This window comes from Cervus elaphus, chromosome 3 (assembly GCF_910594005.1).
Source record: "Cervus elaphus chromosome 3, mCerEla1.1, whole genome shotgun sequence".
Lineage (NCBI taxonomy): Eukaryota > Metazoa > Chordata > Mammalia > Artiodactyla > Cervidae > Cervus > Cervus elaphus.
The window spans coordinates 48,588,561-48,598,155 of record NC_057817.1 but is presented as its reverse complement, the minus strand read 5'-3'; positions in this window follow the sequence as shown (position 1 = coordinate 48,598,155).

The following is a 9,595-nucleotide window of genomic DNA, read 5'->3' as shown; positions in this document are numbered from 1 at the left end:
CCCAATGAAACATTTTACATGAATGTAAACCTGTATATTTTTTGGCCTGATGTTTGTTCTAAGCAGATTAATGAGACGTATATGTGATGTTGCCTTTGTGTTTCTTATAAATAATGTTTGGTTTTACCTCTGTTTTCTGAGATAGTATGTTTCAGGGGTATTTTAGGTAAATCCCAAGCATGAAAGTTAATTGGAGGTCATAATATGTTTAAGTATGTCTTATGATTTACTTTCGCTATTTTTTAAATGATGCTAAGAGAAACTTTAAAGCTGCTTGTGGTCAAATCAGTTTGTCTTTATTTTGTGGGTTTTCCCATTTTAATTTTAGAGTTAAAAGGGTCTCCTCACTCAAGAATGTTGGTGAGGGCTCAAATGTGTTATCTTCCACTATTTTACTCTTCAGCCTTTCCAAATTTAATATGGGAGTATGAAGTGAAATGAGAAACTAAATGGGTTATTTTTTTCTGAATTATTAAGCAATTGTATCAGCACCATTTACTAGAATAATGGTTCTCTTCTTTATTGATTTGTCAGAACTTCCTTATCATATAAAACTCATATGAAATCTGAAATAGAATCTATTTATGGACAGTCTATTTCATCAGTTTTTTTTGTTTATGTCTGTGCCAATGGCCTTGAAATATGTGTCAGTATATGGGAGGGCTGGCATTCCTTCTCTTTAAAGATCTTTTCTATTCTTGCCAAAAAACTCATTAGAGGAACTTTTATTTAATCTTTGTTAACTCTTAAATTATAAAAGAGAAATGGAACCATTCTTGGACTAGAAATAGGAAAAACTGAAATTCCATGTTCTTCCCTGCCCTCACTTTTCCACTTTCCTTCCTTCCCTAGATGTAACCACTGTCAACATTTTGGTGTGCTCAGGTCTCCTCTCAAACAGTTGGTAAGACTCAAAAATATTATCAGTGGTTTTTTTGTTGTTGAAGTTGTGTTAAAGTTATACATTAAGAAAAATTATCATCGTATATTGTCTTCCTATTGAAAAATATATTATGTTCACTTAGTTAAATCTTATTTTATATATCTCATTAAAGCATTATAGTTTTATTTATATAGATTCCAACATTTTGTATTGTTTGTTTCCAGATAGTTAATATTGTGAAGGGATTATTTTTCTAATCTATTGTCTTTCTAATAACCAATGGTAAAAGCAAATGCTGTTTGTTTTTTCTAGTAATCTTATTAATTTTAATAGCTTTGCAATGGATTGTTTGGGGTTTTTATACTACATAATCAGATCATGGGCAAATTATGATAATTCCACATCCTCTATGTTTGTATTTTATTTCTAGTTCATGTTTTATTGCTCTTTGAAAACTTACAGGACAACAGAAAACAGTAGTTGGTAATAATAGAAATTCTTATTGGTCCTGATGATGAGCAGATCGTCTCTGGTTGCAATGTTTAGTATAAAATTGAAGGCCTTTGTAGAGAGGCAGAATGGCCTCCTGCCACGAGTGGAGCCTCTGCAGCCTCACTGCCGGCTTCGCGTCCCGCTGTGATCTTCCCAGAGTGTAAACTTAGGCAAGTCCCTTCTCTCAGTGCCTCACTGTGTTCCTCCCTAAGACAGGGGGGATAACAGTTTCCACTTTGTGCAGTTTTCCTGAGGGTTAAATAAAATATTTTATAAACATTTAGGAGAATTTTGACACTATATTAAGCACTGATCCCATCAATAAAGTATTGCGCCTTACTTCCTCAGCAACTCTTAGTCCTTCAGTGAGTACTAACAGTTCAGAGCAGGAGCAATGTGCTGGTTTAAAAACATCCCGCCACTGAAGTGTAGGACTTCGGGGTTTTCTTTTTTGCCCCTCTCTGTTTTCAGCCTGAAGTATGTTAAATTAGCTCAAGATTGTCTATTCCAACATTTTCCAAAGAATACTCTTTATTACTCGGAGACTGTAAATTAGGACCATTAGATTTAGGCTGCTGCAAATGAAGTGCGGCTTTCTATTAATAATAGTTCCAGCTGCTGTAAAGCCCTGCTGGCCTGTGCTAATGCCACTGCCTTTTAACCTTTCATTCAAAACTTAAACTGCTCTTTATGTTTTTAAAGGAATTATTAAGTTTAAGGTGGCCCCTGTGGTCAATTTCTGCCTTTTACCTGGCTGTGCCTGGTCAGTATATTTATGATTGGATGTGTATAGCACAGGGACCCAGGAAGACATGACAGCTAGAATGTACCAGTCTGTGGTTTCACGAGTACTCTCTTTTTTCCCAGATACTCTCTTTCCCTAGGGCAGGGGTCCCCAACCCCTGGGCCACAGGCTGGTACCCAGTTAGGAACCCAGCCGCACAGCCGGAGGTGAGCAGCAGGTGGCCAGCGAAGCTCCATCTGTATTCATAACCACTCCCCATCTTTGTTACCGCCTATGCTCTGTCTCCTATCAGATCAGGGGCAGCATTAGATTTTCAGAGGAACGGAACCCTACTGTGAATTGTGCATGCGCAGTATCTAAGCCGCAGGCTCCTTATCAGACTCTAATGCCTGATGATCTGAGGTGGAGCCGAGGCAGTGATGCTAGGGCTGGGAGCGGCTGAAAATACAGATTATCATTAGCAGAGAGGTTTGACTGCACAGAGACCACGATAAATCAATTGCTTGCAGACTCATATCAAAAGCGTGTCAGTGAGTGACAGTGATGATGAGTTGTATAATTATTTCATTATGTATCACAATGTAATAATAGGAATAAAGTGGACAATAAATATAATGTGCTTGAATCATCCTGAAACCATCCCCACCCCTGATCTATGGAAAAAATGTTTTCCATGAAACCGGTCCCTGGTGCCAAAAGGTTGGGGCTGAGCAACTTTTTGGCATTTTCCTCCTGTAGGAGATCTTCCTGATGCAAGGATCGAACCAGTGTCTCCTGTATTGACAGGCAGATTCTCTATCACTAGCGCTACCTGGGAAGCTCTCAGCCCCAGCTGTTGTTGTTGCTCAGTCGCTCAGTTGTGTCCGACTCTTTGAAACCCTGTGGACTGCAGCGTGCCAGGCTCCCCTGTTCTTCACTGTCTCCTGGATTTTGATCAAACTCATGTCCATTGACTCAGTGATGCCATCCAACCATTTCATCCTCTGTTGCCCCCTTCTCCTCCTGCCCTCAGCCTTTCCCAGCATCAGGGTATTTTCCAGTGAGTCAGCTCTTTGCATCAGGTGGCCAAATTTGGAGCTTCAGCTTCAACATCAGTCCTTCCGATGAATAAAACAAGGTTGATTTCCTCCTGGATTGACTGGTTTGATCTCATTAGCTCATGTTAGAGACCAAAAAATATCTTATTCACCTACTCAAGACATGTATTCTCCCATTGACTATATTTTAATACTTCTATGTAGTAAAGATTAAAGAACCCTTTCTTTATTGAGTAGTCTATATATTTGCTAAAGGAAATTACAGTTTTGCTTAGGTAAGTAGGCCATTTAAAAAAATCCCTGGAGGCTGATTTTTATAGTTATCTAAACTGTAATTATCTTGTTGGGGTACCTTCAGAATTCTTCTCTAGATAAATTGTAACTTAAAATAGAAATGAAGGAAAAAGACATTCATACATATTTACAAAAACTTCCGAATTTTTCTCTTCTATATTTGTCATTATTTCCATTCCAAGCAGCTTCACTATTTACCTGCATTATTTTAGGTCAGGGGTTTGGTAAGTTACTTGGATGCAGTAGTAAGTGGGATGTCTATAAAATGAAGTAGTTGAAGGATAATTAGCAGTTGAAATACCTCCCGAATCTTCATATTTTCTGTGTTCGTCTTTTTGGGGAAAATTGTAATTAGTTAAGAATCTTATCTGAACTCTTTGTTATCTCCAGTCTTCAGATTCTTTAGGTTTTTCTAAAGGCTCTCACTGTTTATAGACTGTTCTTTCGCCTTAAAGAGCTCCTCAAGAGTAAGCATTTTGGCATGTCTTGGTCCTGGATTTCTCACTGACAAACTCAAGACCTGAGGAACTTGACATATCAGTTACATTCAGATTGTGGAAGAGCCTTCTTCCTTTGGACATTTTGGTACTATTGCCTATAAGTTGAGCCATGGCTGGAAAATAGAGGTTGGGAAATGGAGAATGCTTTAGAGTGGCCTGAGGAGGAGGGAGAAAGAGAAAGAGGAGAGAGGGATATAAATGCCTCTAGCAGAAGTTTCTGACAAATGTCTCGGCCAGACAAAAGACTAATTGTGGCAGGATTTTTTTTGCTTATGTTTTCATTTGTATTAAAATATCTTAGGGTTGTTGCTGAATCTATTTTTATTAATCTATTTTATATGACAAGGTAATACTCAGGTAAGCTGGAGCAAAGATCTGGGCCAGGGCATTAAGGACACAACTGCTATAAAAATATATTGATAACACACAAAATGGTATATACACTGTTGTTGTTGTTCAGTTGCTCAGTCTTGTCTGACTCTTAGTGACCCGTGGACTGCAGCATGACAGACTTTTCTGTCCATTGCCATCTCCTGGAACTTGCTCAAACTCATGTCCATTGAGTCAGTGATGCCATCCAACCATCTCATCCTCTGTCATCTCCTTCTCCTGCCATCAGTCTTTCCCAACATCAGGGTCTTTTCCAATGAGTTGGCTCTTTGCATCAGGTGGTCAAAGTATTGGAGTTTCAGCTTCAGCATCAGTCCTTCCAATGAATATTCAGGATTGATTTCTTTTAGGATTGACTGGTTGGATCTCCTTGCAGTCCAAGGGACTCTCAAGAGTCTTCAAGCACACAGTTCAAGAGCATCAATTCTTTGGTGCTCAGCCTTCTTTATGGTCCAGCTCTCACATCCATGCATGACCACTGGAAAAACCATAGCTTTGACTAGATGGACCTTTGTTGGCAAAGTAATGTCTCTGCTTTTTAATATGCTGTCTAGGTTGATCATAACTTTTCTTCCAAGGAGCAAGCGTCTTTTAATTTCATAGCTGTAGTCACTATCTGCAGTGATTTTGGAGCCCAAGAAAATAAAGTCTGTCACTGCTTCCACTGTTTCCCCATCTATTTGCCATGAAGTGATGGGGCCGGATGCCATGATCTTAGTTTTCTGAATGTTGAGCTTTAATCCAGCTTTGTCCTCTCCTCTTTCACTTTCATCAAGAGGCTCTTTAGTTCTTCACTTTCTGCCATAAGGGTGGTGTCATCTGCATATCCGAGGTTATTGTTATTTCTCCCGGCAATCTTGATTCCAACTTGTGCTTCATCCAGCCCAGCATTTTTCATGATGTACTCTGCATATAATTTAAATAAGCAGGGTGACAGTATACAGCCTTGATGTACTCCTTTCCCAATTCTGAACCAGTCCACTGTTCCATGTGAATATGTGCATACATAGAATGTAAAAATATTAGTGGTTTCTGGAGGTGGGGGAGATGTAACTATGGGATAAATAGTGGAGCACAGAGGAAAATACTTTGTTTGATGCCACAATGGTGGTTGCATGCATGCTCAGTCACTCAGTTGTGTCTGACTCCTTGTGACCCCATGGACTGTAGCCCACTGGGCTTCTCTGTCCATGGGATTTTCCAGGCAAGAATACTGGAGTGGGGTGCCATTTCTTTCCCCAGGGAATCTTTCTGACCCAGGAGTCAAACCCAAGTCTCCACACTGCAAGCAGATTCTTTACCACTGAGCCACCAGGGAAGACCTTAATGGTGGTTACATGCCTTAAACATTTGTCCAAAGCTGTCAAATGTACAGCCATAGTGTAAACTGTGAACGCTGGGTGGTTGTGCTGTGTCCGTTTAAGTTCATTGGTTATAGCTAATGTACCACTCATGTGAGTGATGTTGATAATAGTGGAGGCCATGCATCTGTAGGGGTGGAGGGAAATCACTGTACCTTCCACCAAAACCTGCTCTGAAAAAATAACATCTATTCTATATCTGTATCTACAGTTATATCTCACATTAGCCTGTGCAATTGTTTATGTTTGACTGATATGGCAAGGGATGTTGCAGAATTTGCACATAAACAAAAAGAATATATACAGTAGTCAAGAAGGAAGAGAAAACCAGTTATCCCCAACTGGCCTCCATCTAAGGGTATTATGGGATGAATATCTATTAGAGTATTTTGAGATGATCTTATAACTGCACACCTGTGGGAACAGAGAAATCCAGCATGAAAAAATATCTATTGTGTGAAAGTTACTGACATGCATAAAAAAGGCAAAATCTGATTTAGGCACTGTATATATGTTTCATGACTAGCATAATAGAAATGAAGAAAAAGAGGTTTTTGTTTAGAATTTTTATTGGACTGTAGTTGATTTACAGTGTTATGCTAGTTTCAGGTGTATAGCAGAGTGAATTAGTTATACATACACATCTACCCACTCCTCTGTATAGATTATTTTTCCATATAGATCATTACACATTGCTGAGCGGAGGTCCCTGTGCTATATAAGAAGTCCTTATTTGTTATCTATTTTATACCTAGTAGTGTGTATAGGTCAATACCAATCTCCAAATTTATTCCTCCCCCCACCCCCTTGGTAACCACAGATTTGTTTTCTACATCTATGACTCTATTTCTATTTTATAATTAAGTTCATTTGTACCTTTTTTTTAAAGTTTCCACATACAAAAAGTGATAGCGTATGATATTTGTCTTTCTCTGTCTGGCTCACTTCACTCAGTATGACAGTCTCTAGGTCCATTCATGTTGTTGCAAATGACATCACTTTGTTCTTTTCACGTCTGAGGAATATTCCATCGTGTATATGTACCATATCTTCTTTATCCATTCATCTGTCAGTGGACATCTAGGTTGTCTTGACTATTGTAAAGAATGCTGCATGAACATTGGGGTACATGTGTCTTTTTGAATTATGGTTTTCTCTAGATATACATCCAGGAGTGGGATTGTTGGATCATATGGTAGTTTTGTATTCAGTGTTTTAAGGAACCTCCATACTATTCTTCATAATGGTTGTATCAATTTACATTCCAACCAACAGTGTAGGAGGGTTCCGTTTTCTCCACACCCTCACCAGAACTTATTGTTTATAGAATTTTGATGTTGGGCATTCTGACCAGTGTGAGGAGATAACTTATTGTAGTTTTTATTTGCATTTCAAAAGGATGTTATCTTAAAAGCTCCATGAAGTTTGAACTCTTTGGTCTTGGGAAAAGACAATATTCCTTTGGAGATGAAAATGGCTCTTTTCCTTGAGGAATTGTCTCACAGACAATGTACTGTTTTGAAAAACAGAGTGTAAATGACAGTGCTTTAGACAAATAAAAGCTAAATAATTCTACAAAGTGAAGTGGAAGAAAGGTTAATTTATGGCATTTGTAAAAACAAGAAAAGAATTTGGGGTCTTGGTAAAGAGAGGAAACTTGAGCAAGATGACAACCAGCAAGGTCTTAAAGGCAAGAATGATTAGCAACTAATCCCACTGAGAAGGGATGGCCGTGAACCTTTAAAACAGTTTATGTGAATCACTGTGTCAGCTGAGGCATAATCTAAACCCCTACATGACATGCCATCCTTCAGGGGAGCCCCGATCCCACTGGGGCACCAAGTACTCAGATAGTTGTTGGAAGGTGTCAAGGGGGTGAGTGAAGAAACAGTAATCCTAAGAGTATGCCAGTGAGCTGTGGATTGAGAGTTCAAAAGAAGAAGGAATTCATAATACTCAAGACTCCTCTTCCATCTCGGAAAAGGCACAGACTTTTCAGAGCCATGAGGTGAGGCTAGAACAATTGTATTTGGATATTAAAGGAGAGAGAGAGCACAAAAGCTCAAGGTTAAGGGCATCCATCTTGGCTACAGATACTTAGGTAACACACTTAATGAGATGTTGTTGTGGTCACAACATGGATGACTTGGTGAACCACGGAAGCTGGAATTTGAGAAGGATAAATACACATTCTACTAAAGTTCCACTGAATTCCCACAGGCTTGTGCCTAGGGACAAATGTCCACTACTGTGGTGGTTACAAAGCCTTTCTCATAAGATTAAGTTTGGATTTGAATCTGTAAATTCATTTTATCCCCAATCAAGATGGTGTTAATTAGGCTTTCCTGATGTAGTAAAGTGATTTCCACAAGGTCATTCAGCTATTGATGGTCGAAAAACTGGGGTTTTTGATTCCCTGCTGCTGCTGCTGCTGCTGCTAAGTCACTTCAGTCGTGTCCGACTCTGTGTGACCCCATAGACGGCAGCCCACCAGGCTCCCCCGTCCCTGGGATTCTCCAGGCAAGAACACTGGAGTGGGTTGCATTTCCTTCTCCGATGCATGAAAGTGAAAAGTGAAAGTGAAGTCGCTCAGTCATGTCCAGACTCTTCGTGACCCCATGGACTGCAGCCTACCAGGCTCCTCCGTCCATGAGATTTTCCAGGCAAGAGCACTGGAGTGGGGTGCCATTGCCTTCTCCGTTTGATTCCCTGATATAGTACTTTTTATTTATTTTACCATACAGTGCTCTTATAATTAAAGCTTCAAACTTTTGTTAAACACAGTGTTTAACACATGTCACATATGATTACCATATATATATTTTATACTTAGAATATATTAATTACATTAGTTACATAGCTACTATAGAGTCTCTACTCTATGAAGATGCAAAGGCAAACAAGATATACCTTTTATTTAAAAGATAAACATGATGTGATTGTCATTAAAAAGACAAACCAAATAAACCAACATTGCAAATCATTTTGATACGTGTCACAGTGAAGGTATTTAGGGAGCATTTAGAAAGCAGAAGGGAAGAAACATTTAACTCTAGAGAGTAAGAAGGGATACATACAGAAAAAGTGAATGAATGAATAAATTCTATACTAGTGCATTTCTTTATGAATCTCTTTTGGTATACAATGAAACTATTGTTTCAGTTCTGTTGCCTAGGATCTTGTGAAAATATACTTTGGTAGAAATCCTATTTATTCTTAAACAGTTATAAGTGTTTTAAAATAACAGTGAGTTTTAAAATAACATTATTTTAAAATAGAGACTTCAAATTCCCTTTCTTCCATTTTGGGCATTTATTGCTTCTAGAATTTAAGCCAAACCCAAAATAAGCCTTTTAGTTTATGCTATTAGGGCTTACTTTGTAAACAAAAAACAATATTACAACATAATTTAATATAATCTTGAGTCTCCTAGCCCACAGAGTAAAAAATCACAATTTTTTAAAGAAATACAATTTTAAAGACTATTAAATGGACCCAGAAGTCAGTCTCACCAAGTTCTAGAAACATGTAAATAGATGACATTTTTAGAGGATGGCACACACATGACTTCAGCTAAACCAGTAATTTTGTTGTCTCAATATATACTATAACAAAAATAATTTGCTTTTGTAATTATAATTTATTGAAAAGGCAGTTACAAAGTTTCACCTATTCTTGCTATAATCAGAGAGTATATGAACATATTCAAATATAAACCTATCAGTAGCTACCAGCTGTAGAACAGGTCTATGTCTTTTTCCAAAATCAGCATAATTAGCTTGAAATATATTTCATTATTAAATGAGATTAGAGAATTATTTCAGGCAAATTTAATTTTTCCCCTTTTTTGATCAGACATTTAAAAAATTGGAATATAGTTGATTTACAATATT